The sequence below is a fragment of the Aquarana catesbeiana genome, linkage group LG07 (genome assembly GCF_042186555.1).
Source record: "Aquarana catesbeiana isolate 2022-GZ linkage group LG07, ASM4218655v1, whole genome shotgun sequence".
Lineage (NCBI taxonomy): Eukaryota > Metazoa > Chordata > Amphibia > Anura > Ranidae > Aquarana > Aquarana catesbeiana.
This window is the reverse complement of record NC_133330.1, coordinates 70,358,368-70,371,497: the sequence shown is the minus strand read 5'-3', so window position 1 is coordinate 70,371,497 and position 13,130 is coordinate 70,358,368. Positions and strand designations below refer to the sequence as shown.

General features: G+C 41.5%; 1 protein-coding gene across 3 annotated transcripts in view; it reads right to left on the bottom strand.

Moving 5' to 3' along the window:
- BICD2 (BICD cargo adaptor 2) overlaps positions 1 to 13,130 on the bottom strand; it is a 153,531-nt gene that overhangs the window by 38,845 nt on the left and 101,556 nt on the right. The window lies entirely within an intron of this gene.

Genomic DNA, 13,130 nt, shown 5'->3' with positions numbered 1-13,130 from the left:
AGATGACCTTTTACACTTAAAAAAAAAACGGCAAAAAGCGGGGGTCTTATACGCCGGGTATCAAATGCAGTCGGCTGTATCTCAGCCTGCTGGATGTGCGATAATACTGTATGTAGCTTTGGCTACATACAGTGTACACTGCTGAGCCAATCCTGGCGAGCGATGTATTCCAATAACGAATACAGAGCCTGCTCAGATTGGAGTAATGACCTCTGCCAATCCGAGCAGGCTACATAGAGTAGCCTGCTTGGATTGGCTTTGAGAGGCGCGGACTGATGTTACAGCCTCTGCCAATCCGAGCAGGCATTGTATTCATTAATAGAATACATCGCTCGCTGTGATCGACTCAGCGCGGTATGGCTCCAACTTCCATTAAGAAGAAGGAAATTTGGGCAATATGAAGCCTCAGAAGGGGGGTCGTCCTATACAGTGAGTAAAGGCAAAAATGGTAGAAATACAGTAGAATTAGGGGGTCGTCTTATACGCCCAGTCCCTTATAGACTGGAAAATACAGTACTTTTGAACCCACAGCAGAAATTCTGGGGTGGGTATTGAGGAGTGCCTGGTACAAAAGTTCATATCATGTTAAGGTTTTTTTGAAATGTTTATTGGTTGAGAGCATCAAATACTGCCAATGCGTTTCAAGGAAAAGGCCCCTCCCTTCTTTAGGTCTTGCGCAGAAGAGGTCATTAGAATCACGAGGAAAGGATTGATCAAAAAAGAAAAAAAAAAAAAAGACAAGAAAAGGACTCACATCTCTTAACAGCACTATAAACAACTGAAATATGATTGGCTGCTATAGGCGACATTTAGCTCCAGATTATACACCTGATGCTCAATGTTTGTATTGCACGGTTTTGTTTCATGAGCTGAGCAACCTATGATCTTTTGCAAAAACGGCTGATCCGGAACACTGACAAAACCAAGAAATCACAGAGTAGCAGCTGTTGGACCATTCTAAAATGTATTCCATATTAAGAAATAGTGAATTTTCTTTTCTGTACACAACCACAGATGAAAAGGAAAAGAAAGGAAAAAGGCCTTATGAGCGGTTATTCGTCAAGCAGACTAGCAGAGCAGGGGACACAGAAGTCCCTTTATTAATTCAGCTGCCTAGCACGTGTGACGTTTGCTACATTCCTTTCCGATTGTCACAGAAACTGGGAATAACTGAGGAAGTTGCATTCTATATGCATAAAGGATACAAACCCTTCACACTATAGGTCCCCATGAAATACAGATTTGTCATTTATAAAAGACATTCTTTAATTGCTTGGGTAATAGCTCCATGATCATCCCAGACAAAATAAAGTGGAACTTCACAGCAAAAACTAAAATGTTCCACTACCGCATTCTCTGCACAATCTAAAAGAACCAGACTTTTTTTTTCTTGGTTCGACGCTCACAAGGCCACCGGCTGCAGATTTTCTTTAAACACCTGCACACTGTGCAAACAGCGACAGCCGTCAGATTTATACGCTACAAATCAATGTCTGACACATTCACTGTTCATATATCTGACCATTACATAGAATGGAGCCTTTGACCGACCCCCAGACACAGTTTGTATCCTAGGTCAGCATTTCTGTGTCATTCTGGCTGTAGCTACTGGTGGTCTCCTGCTACTACCTGGGATATAAACATCTGATTTCCCATCAGCTTATAAGGCAATACTGGAGGAGGGAGAATCTGGTGCATATCATCAGGGGGATAGCTCTAAGAACCCAGAAGAGACCGCCAGCTCTCAGTGATGTTTAAGCAGAAGATAGCAATGCAAGACTAGGTCTGCAGCAGAGCGATGGTTCACCACAGAACAATGCTGGATTCACTGGCTGCACATGTATGTATATTGAGGATAACCATGTAAGAAGGTTAAGAGGGGATCAAAAGGAAATAAAAAAAAAATAAAAAAAATACCCCAGGGTAGGTATGTGGAGTTTCTCTATTTTACAGTGAACTATATGCTTTTGTTTTCATGTGCACTATTGTTTTTCTATAGTCACTGATCATATCCTGGCAACCATTTGCATTAGGGGCAGCAAATGGTCTTTGCGTTTACTTCCTGGAATTCTTTGCTTCTCCCCATAAGGACGCACCCAGAAGATCCATGTCTGCACACTCAGTGCCCTGGCTAGGAAAACTCTTGTTGCTCATATTAAAAAAAAAACAAAAAAAAAAAAAAAAAAAGATGCCTGTAGACTCCTGCAATATATGATGCTGATATTCAAGGAGTCTGCGGGTGAACAGGTTACGTCATTCTCGCCAAGGTGAAGACAAGAACAGAAAGGAGAGATTTATAAGAAAAAAATAAACAATGCAATTGATTTAATGGTGGGATAACAATTAGAAATGAAAAATGTGAGAAGGGAGGGTAAAAGTTTGCTTTAAGAAGACAGTCCAGATACACATACATCTCTCTGTAAATGTGTAATTATTTATGTAGCAAACTTTCTGTACCTGCTAAAATCTACTCAAGTCCTGAATTTGCAAATAGGTTCTTCTGGCAAACCTAACGGTATCAGAGGTTTCTAAAACTATGTGAAGAATGGCCTGAGGACGAGACTAGGAAAGGCCGGGACCTGGGAGCCTTCGTGCGGCAGCGGGTGGCTCAGATATCGGGAAGGAGACAATACACAGATTTAAGTTTCAAAAGTATGTGACCAAAAGCATGAAAGCCTGAATAGGATAAACAACAATCATTATAAAGAAAAAGAGTACCACATATACCAAGAACATCGCTATTGAAGTCTGGGTTTTCAGGTCAACTTTGGCTTGATGGACGCAGGTGCCATGCGCATGCCAGTCCATTCGAAGGGGTCCGGGTTGGAGAGTTCCTGACTACCGTCCATGCCTGTTTGAGGCACGTTCCCAGGTGTCATGTGCGAATATTACCCTGCTTGATCCAGCGTTATTATTACTTCCCACTAATTTTTTAAACCCTGCGATCATGTTTAGAGGATTGAACATAACATTTTGAACTTTATTATAGTCAAGTGACTTTTGTGTTGCCATTTATTTTTTCAGAATACGTTTTTTGCACACAAGTCATCATATGTGAAAATGTTCTGTCTGTTACAGGTCAGCATATCTTGTTTGGGTATCACACTATTCAGAATTGCTTATTGCCAGGATCACCCAGTGTCATAATATTATGAATGTTTCACATTATTCTTTTACTTTCAGTTCACTCTTTCATTGTATATGTATTTAGCACTTTACACAGCACCCTACAGTCTGGTTTTCACTCATATTTTTAGCGCTGCATCCCTTTTGTTTTTTTTTAAACTAAACACATACAATAGTTAGTTGTTAATGCATGCTGTAATGCAATGAGTTGTGACATGTCCCTCTGGAAAGCATGGAAGAGAGTTCTGTGATGGCATCCCAGATACAAAATACAGTATCCCCAATACAAGGTCCTCCACTTTTGGTGCTGCATACTGTATACCTGTAACATGCACAGCACCATCTAGTGGCCAAAAGAAATAAGTACAGAGCATTCACATTGGATGGACTCTGGAAAAGTCAAGTTTCAAATATTTTTGCACAACTTAGATTGCCAGCAATGCCAAGGGAGGGTGCAGGAGAAGAAGCCACATAGGAATGAATGTTGGGTTATATCGTTATTCTGCATCTCCATGACTAATAAAACCAGGTGGAACTCAAATTTAGCTTAGGGTTTGTTCGTCCCCCACGAGAGATACATTAACACATACAAATTCACATGTTACATTAAGACAGGACGTTCAATTAATTCATAATGCACTTCAATGCTTGAAAATTTACACCTGCTTATCAGAACACAAAGCATTTGTAATTTACACTGATGAATTACAATTATTTTTTATAAAATTGTATTCATGCATTGGGATTCCTTTTAAGAATGGACTGCAAGGTACATCAGCAGCTCATTACTGTTCAGACTTTCGCTTTAACACACGTTTTCTCATATGTAGTGGTGTTAAGGAGTCCTATGGCCAGTCAGACAGAAAGAGTGGCCGTTATTCTAAAATCATTCTTAAATTATAAATATGACGACTAAATGATTCCAGCTCTAATCCAAAGATAGGGCCAGAAAAAGCCTACTTCAGATCCCGATTGGAGTATGCCAGTAGGTCCCCCTTTCCTCCAAAGCCTTACTGCCCCTGGTGCACCCCTTTCACTCATTGGATTTCAGTTTCTTCAGCCATGCGGTCATCACCACAGCTTCCTATTTTCAGAACGCTATGTACAGAACCCTGCTGGTACCTCCACCAGCCATGACCTACATGGATGGCATAGAAAAGCACAGAACCCCAGTAATGATGTCACAGAGACTAAAATCAGATACAGACTGAAAACAGCAAGGTTTTGCTTTAACATCTCATTTGCTGATGAAAGGGGAAAAGAAAATGCAAAATATTTGATTAAAATTTCAGCTTTAGGAATGGTTCACATTAGATGCAGTCCAGTGCCTTTAACCAGTTCTAGACCGCCCCACGTACATATACTATGGCAGGGCGGCCCGACTGCGCAAAATCATGTACAGGTACGCAATTTTGTGCAATAGCCACTGGGGAGGAGGTGCCGCCAGAGGTGCAATCACACACTGATTGGACAAAGGGGAGCCAATCAGCGGGTCCAGCAGACACAATGTCCGCCAGCCACTTGCGATTGCTCCCCACAGAGATAGAACGGCGGTCTGCCGATGTAAACAAGGCAGGCTAATCAGGAACACTGACCACTGTGTCCATGAAGTGAGCCCCCCCCAGTAAGAAAGCACAAACAGGGAACACACTTAACCCTTTGATCGCCCCTAATGTTAACCCCTTCCCTCCCAGTGTCATTTATACAGTGTCAGTGCATATTTTTAGCTCTGATCACTGTAATAATGTCACTGGTTCCCAAAAAAGTGTCAAAGTGCCAGTTAGGTGTCCAATCTGTCCACTGTAATGTCGCAGTTCCGCTAAAAAAGCGCTGATCGCCACCATTACTAGTAAAAATAAATCTAAATGCCATAAATATAACCCCTATTTTGTAGACGCTATAACTTTTGCATAAAACCAATCAATATACGCCAATTGGGATTTTTTTTTACCAAAAATATGTAGCAGAATACACATTGGCTTAAATTTATGAAGAAATTAGATTTTTTTAATATTTTTTTTTTATTGGATAGGTTTTATAGCAGAAAGTAAAAAATCTTTTTTTTTTCAAAATTGTCATTTTTTTTGTTTATAGTACAAAAAATAAAAAACGCAAAAGGTGATCTAATACCACTAAAAGAAAGCTCTATTGGGGGGGGGGGGGGGTGGACATCAATTTTATTTGGGTACAGTGTCGCACACCTGAGCAATTGTCAGTTACAGTAACGCAGCGCCGATTTGCAAAAAATGGCCTGGTCATTATGGGGACAAAACCTTCCAGGGCTGAAGTGGTTAATCTGCATCAAAAAGCACATCCAGTGCTTTTCACGTGTTCCAATGGCCCTAGTGCATTCCAGTGCAGTCAACAAAAGTAGAACATGCAGCATTTCTCTGTATGGAAAGCGGTAAAAATGCATCAAAACACACAGTGGAAAGCACATGTCCCGAATTGCAATGAAGAAAAAGAAAAAAAAAAAAAAAAAAAAAAGAAGAAGAAGAAAAAGGAAGAAGGATGGGAACACCTAAAAAAAGGCATAAAAAATGTGAAATTGTTAGTGATTTTCATGAATATGTAAATTGCATTTTTTTTTTTTTTTTTTTTTACATCTCTGATTGGAACTCAGGTTTAAAAACATGACAGCGGATGTTCTAGATCTATCCTGACAGGTTCCTTTTAAAGATTTGTTTTTGACCGAAGTGTACCTTTAAGCTCCGCATGTACGGTAATGGCCAACAAGCCGGAAAATTGAAAGCAGTGGGTGTGGTCAGAAGAAAATGGCAAATTAAAGAAAGCATAAAAAGGGGGCTAAATGAAGGATACAGAGCAGAAGATAAATAAGGTGAACAAAACCCCTGCAATATTGAGCATTTCTCCTACTATACATCAACCTACAGCTGTGCGATTGAATGAGCAATAAAATAAAAATTACAGGGCACAGAGCAGAATTACAGGGCACAGAGCAGACATGGATAAACCAAGAGCCTGTGGCAGGGGAACAAGGCTGCGTGTAACAATAGGCAATTCTTCACAAAGCTGCTCAAGTCGGCCTGCTTCTCTTTCAGGCATAAATTACTAGACTGGCAAAACGTAGCCGAGTGAGAAGAATGGGTTTTATTAAACACTTGAAATATATAATTGGGCATGCAGATGAGACCGTAATTGCGATGGTGACTATTTAACATTACAACGCAGATTAATGGGATAAATACTCGTCTTCTGAGCTTAACAGTTTGCATCACTAAAATAGAGGACAGATTAAAATGTATTCTAAAAGTTACTAATATTTTTTGATAAACATGAAAATTATAACATAATTCAAATCAGATTAAGACAATCCGCCTCTCACAGAAGGAGGCGTAGTTCATCTACCCAGCAAGATATATGCAAATGATATGCCAAATCCGAAGAAATAATTCAAATTTAATGGTTTGAGTAGCTAATCAGGGCAGTTTATTCACGAGGCAACAGGGAGAGGATGGGAAGCCTACATGTGAATAACATTTGAACTATTATTTGAGCGTGTATGTGAATGTGCTTTAACATGTGTGCATTAAAGTGTCCCTAAACTCAGGACCCTGCAGTCACTATATCTGGTCTCCCACAGTACATGAAAATGTGATTTTAGTAAATATAAACTATATAAATATAAAATATAAACTGCTCAATACCTTTTCTCATCAGCAGTATATAGCAGTCTTGTGACTTCTATCAGTGTCTGGTTAAAGCTAGTAGGAGGAGTTTTCATACTACCCTGACTGTCCTGCGAAGCTGCATGACTCATGACCCTCTGTCTGGACAGTGCCGACTGGCCCTGTGCTGATCACATGCACCCTCCCAAAAACAAGAAAACAAAAAATAAATAAATAAAACCCCTAGTAATACACACCGAGCATGTGCAGAATACTTTCCAGGGCTCTGTACTATCAGCAGAGGGATTAGGGACTGTGAAAGAAGAGGAGGAAACAGAGAAGACCAGGTCAAACAGCCTTTTTACACAATGCAGAGGATTAATAACACTTTCAGGGCTCGTTCACACCACAAAAAAGTCCTCCAGATTCGTTCTGGACGCTTCTCTGCATGCATGTTTTTGATGCATTTCCAAATGAGTTGCAGATGCTTTATTTCTTCTTTTGTTTGTTTCACTGTACTGGGGTCCGGTGCGTTTTTGATGCGTTTTACCATGTTCCAGTACAGTTCTGTGCAGGAAAAACGCAGCATGTTCTACTTTTTTTTCTGGAACAGAAAGCAAGCAATGGTGTGAACTATGCCTTTGAAAACAATGTAACCTACTTTCTATCCATTTTGGATGCAGAGAAAAAAAAAAAAAAAGAACTGGAATGCATGTGGTGTGAACTAGCCCTTAGTCTCATGTTAACATTCACTGCATTAAAGCGGGGGTCCACCTATCTATCGTTTTTTTTTTTTTTGGAGTTCATTCACAAACTTTTCTTCTCATGATTATCTACTCTCATGTTCTGTGTAATAAGTCCGCCTGTGTCCGATTTTGTTGTAAAGAATAACTTATAAAATTCACTGAAAGCGGTTTCTATCTTCATTGTGGGCATTTGAAGCCCACAAGCATGTATTTCCTGGATGCAGTGAATGCTGTGCTCCCAGCATTCACCGAGATGTTGTGATGACGCTGTTGCACAATGCATGCTGGGAAGCCTGAGACTAGCTCCCAGGGGACTGTGGGAGGTCTGGGAGAGGCTAGAAACACGCCTACTCCCATGGGAGGAAAACCAGGAAGTGCAAAGAAGATTAGAAAAAAAAAAGTAATTACGGCGATTTAAATTTTTTTTACACAGCATGTCAGCATCTAGACAAGGAAGAGAATGCATATAGATAATGTTCAAAATTTTGGCTGCGAACAGGCTAAAATATTGATTTACGATATGTTTGACGCATTGCACCACAATGCGTTAGTAGTGCCTTACCACGTGTTGTGGTGATGTCCTTGTGACAGACCTGCATTGACTTTGTGAATTGTTGCTGTATCATTCATTTTGAATGGTACCCCAAAGCTCTAATTATGTGTAACTACCTAAACACTTGATCAGAACATCTTTATATGCTTCTATTCTACAACCTACTCTAAAACCATGGTCATCCTTACAGAGTTGGCTCCCCTTTGTAGCTATAACAGCTTCCACTCTTTTGGGAAGGCTTTCCATAAGATTCTGGAGTGTCTGTTGGAATATGTGCCCATTCCACCAAAAGAGCATTTATAAAAGGTCAGGTACTGATGTTGAATGAAAAGACCTGGCTCACTATCAGTGTTCCAATTCAATGCAAAGGTGTTCAATAGAGCGGATGTCAGATCTGAGTAGACTTAAGTTCTTCCATACGAAACTCAAACCAGGTCTTTAATGGAGTTGGTTTTGTGTATCAAGGCACAGTCATGCTGGAACAGAAAAGTACTTTCTCCAAACATTTATTACATAGTTGGAAGTTCTCAATTGTCTAAAATATCTGTGTACGCTGGACCATTACCAGAACCCTTGCTAAAAAACACCAGAACTCAATTTTGAATGGTGGTCATATACTTTTGACCATAATGAGAACCTTACACTGGTTTGTGTGAAGGTGTGTTGGCTGCTATGATTACTTTTCCTCAGACAAATTGTATTGAATGATTTCTACAAAGCTATCAGGTTATGGACACACAGACCTTGAAATCTGCTTTTGAGGATCCTCTAAATCAAGTGAGTTGAGTAACTTTAAGGACTTGGAAGCATGAGAAATGACAAAACATTATCACACTGCAACTTGAGTCTGAAGCCTCATACACGCGATCGGATTTTTGGCAGGAATTGTGTGATGACAGACTGTCGGCCTAAAATCCGACCATTAGTACGCCCCTTCAGACAATTGTTGTCCAACTTTCCACCAAAAAAATGTTGGATGGCAGGCTAGTAAATTTTCAGGAGACAATAGTCTGTTGTCAGATTTTCATATCATGTGTACACAAGTCCATCACACAGACGTCCAAAGTACAAAAACGCATGCTCGGAATCAATGCTCACCAAACATGACATTAGTAGGAGGTGCTTCTCACCAGGGGCGTTGCTAGGTCTACAAAAGATCTGGGGCTAGAGCCCATAGCAGCGTAGTAAAGAAAGTCACACGCTTGGGCGGGTATACACATGTATATACAGTAATATACGTGTGGGTGTATATATATCCCCAGAGAGCCCCCCCACTTACATCAGGGTCCCCAGAGAGCCCCCCTTACATCACCTTACATCAGGGTCCCCAGGGAGCCTCCTCCTTACATCAGAGTCCTCAGAGAGCCTCCTCCTTCCATCAGGGTACCCAGAGGGCCCCCCCACTTACATCAGGGTTCCCAGAGAGGCCCCCTTACATTAGGGTCCCCAGAGAGCCTCCCCCTTAAATCTGGGTCCCTAGAGAGCCTAGGCCTTAAAATCAGGGTCCCCAGAGAGCCTCTCCCTTACATAAGGGTCCCCAGAGAGCCCCCCCACTTACATAAGGGTCCCCAGAGAGCCTCCCCTCCCCTTGGGGACCCCTGCAGAGACTCGGGGCTATTGGCCTCAGATTCAGGGCTATAGCCCCAAAAGCCACCCCCTAGCAACGTCCCTGCTTCTTACAATGCTCTTATCTTTAGGCTTCTGGGACACCTAAAGAGCTGATGGTGACCACTTATTAATGCTGCAGCTTTACAGAATTATTTCTCACAAAAGGTTTAGTATAAAGCCCAATGCCAGCTAAAAACCTCTTTATAGTTTTAGATCATGCAGGGAAAGGTTAAAACATTCATAAGATTCCAAATACTGTTTGTATCTCTTAGAAGAGATTCTTCTTCTTTCTGTTCTGACACCCGTCACCTGAACACAAGTGAAGGGAAGTCTCCCTCATGGGGACACACACAGGAATAATACCAGCAATTCTAAACCTTCTCCACTTTACTAGAAAATGTGTTTATATTGTGGTCTATGCCCTCTTGAAGGGGAGGGAGGACGTGGGAGATTTCCACTAATTCTGGCCAAAATATGTTAACCAATTGAGCTCCAGAAGATTTTACCCCCTTCATGACCAGGGCATTTTTAGCTATTTGGAACTCCGCTACTTTAACTGGTAACTGTGTGGTCAGGCAACACTGTACCTGCATGAAATGTATAGAATTTTTTTCCACACAAATTAGTGATTTATTTTGGTGGTATTTGTTCACCACTGGGTTTCTTTTTTATTATATAGATTTAAAAAAAGATCAAACATTTTGGAAAAAAATATTTAGTATTTTCCGTTAGGCCCCTTTCACACTGGAGCGGTTTTCAGGCGGTATTGCGCTAAAAATACCGCCTGAAAACCGCCCCTAAACAGCCTCCGCTGTTTGTTCAGTGTGAAAGCCCGAGGGCTTTCACACTGAAGCGGTGCGCTCGCAGGACGGTAAAAAAAGTCCTGCGAGCCGCTTCTTTGGAGCGGGGAAGGAGCGGTGTATTCACCGCTCCTAAACCGCTCCTGCCCATTGAAATCCATGGGACAGCGCGGCTATACCGCGGTAATACCGCGGCTATAGCCGCACTGTACGAACGGATTTAACCCTTTTTCGGCCACCAGCGGGGGGTTAAAACCGCACCGCTAGCGGCCGAATACCGCTGCAAGAACGACGGTACAGCAGCGCTAAAAATAGCGCTGTTGTACCGCCGACGCCCCCACCACCCCAGTGTGAAAGGGGCCTTATAAAACAGATCACAAAAAAAAAAAAAAAAAAAAAAATTGAAATCCTTCAAAAATTTAGGCCAAAATGTATTCCGCTATATGCCTTTAGTTAAAAAAAAAATAATAATAATAAATCCCAATAAGTGTATATCAATATGAATTGGTTTGTGCAAAAATTATAGCATCTACAAACTATGGCATATATACTGGAATTTGTATTTATTCATACTAGTAATGGTGGTGACCAATGACTTATAGTGGGACTGTGATCGTGTGGCGGACAGTATGACACCAACACACTGTGGGAACTTGCTAACTGATACCGACATCACCAGTGACATCAGTACAGCGATCAGTGCTAATATTGTACACAGTCACAGTATTAATGAACCTGGTTGGGAAGGGGGCAATATCTCTGGTGATCAAGGGGTTAAATGTGTACATAACAATGTGTAACGTTTGCTGCTTTTTGCTAAAGATTTGTTTCTTATCTCTGCACAGTACAGTAGATTGTCAACACAGGGATCTGGGCTGAGATTGGACACAACCGATCAGTAGATACCGGTCATGAATCATTGACCAGGACCTCCTGACTAAGTCTTTCTGTGTTCAAATCACAGCAGAGCTGGCGGGGGCATATGCGCCCCAAACCCGGAAGAAAACCAGTACATAAATGTAGGTTATGGCGCCTGTGCAGATCGCCCTGCTGTAGTATATGTATTGCGGTGGGTTGGCAAGTGGTTAAATGGGACATAGGGAGTTTTTTTCCCCCTCATTTCTTGTTCTGTAAAATGAAAAAGTAAATTTTACTTAACTGTGAAAATAGACCACAACAAACAAGCTGACAGAGGCTCCAACCCAATCTCCACCAAGCCTGCTGGAACATCAAACAATGAATAGTGCTATACTGCTATTTATTGCATTTTGGTATTAATCCCCTAGATGGCAGCAACACCCATCAGCAGAAAACCTGCTTCTCTGTTGACAGCACTATTCATACAGACACTATTCACCTGACTGCACCTCGGGTGAATATTGTTTGCAGGGAATAATATTACCATTTACTCAGCCATGAAACACAGATGACACTTGTTTGAAGTCATTATCTGATTAATAAGCCCGACAAAGGTATTGTCTGCAAAGCCAAATGTAACGTGAACTGGAAATGTAGATCACAACGATTTATTCTGCTAAAGATTATGTTATCTTAAGCTCTTAACACATCCAGTATTTCAGATAGGCAAACATCTACAAGTTACTAGAACGGTTAGTTATAGAGTACAGCAGATATTGGTGGTTACTTGGTATGTAATGATGTCATCACTAAGCACCACAGGCCCTGTTCTGAGGCAGCTGTTATAATTATCCATTTCATATAGACAAACAGCATAGCTCTGTTAGGCTATATTTCCACTATTGCGACCCCAAATTCACATGATTTACAGTGCAACTTTGCAATGTGATTTTTGATGCAATGTCATGCTACTGGTGAGAACAAGTTGCACCAAAGTCGGGACAAAGTTGTACAAAAACCTTTTTTGGTGTCACACCAATTAGAATGGGGATCATTGAAATACAAGGATTTTGACTTGTCATGCGACTTCACATGTGTCAAGTCGCACAACTCGCAGTAGTGAAAACAGAGCCTTAAGGTATTTTAATTACTGATTAACAAATGTCACATGTACATCCTTGGTGCAAAAAATGTTACTTTCTTTTCGCTTTTACAATTATTATGATATAACTGACCCCCCCCCACAGACACACACCCACACGGGCTGTTACTGATTAAAATTTTCGTGTTTGATTAATCTATTTTTTTTTTATCAATTAATCGACTAATTTCGATTAATTATAACACACTTTATAACACATACTTTTAGCTGATTTAGCACCGTTGTTATGGCAACGGCCGAAGCGGGGCATGGCTAGGACGTCACACGTCATAAACTCAGCCTCACCGTGCCCATAAGCACAGCCCCGCCGTGCCCATAATCGCAGTCTCACTGTAGTCAGTGCCTGGATTACAAAGACTGCGGGTAACTCCCGCTGTGTGTCTCGGAGCTGAGTGTGAAAACTTTGGCCGCACTGTGAGAAATGTCCCGCCCTCCTCCTAGATCAGCTCGTGTGATAGACCGAACACTGCGTCTATCAAGTGAGCTGATCTAGGAGGAGGGCGGGACTTTTCTCACAGTGCGGCCAAAGTTTTCACACTCAGCTCCGAGACACACAGCGGGAGATGCCCGCAGACTGTGTATGACATATAGTGGAGGAGGGAGCGGAGCGCTGCGCTGCAGCCACAGCTTGGCCCAAAGCGGCCCTAG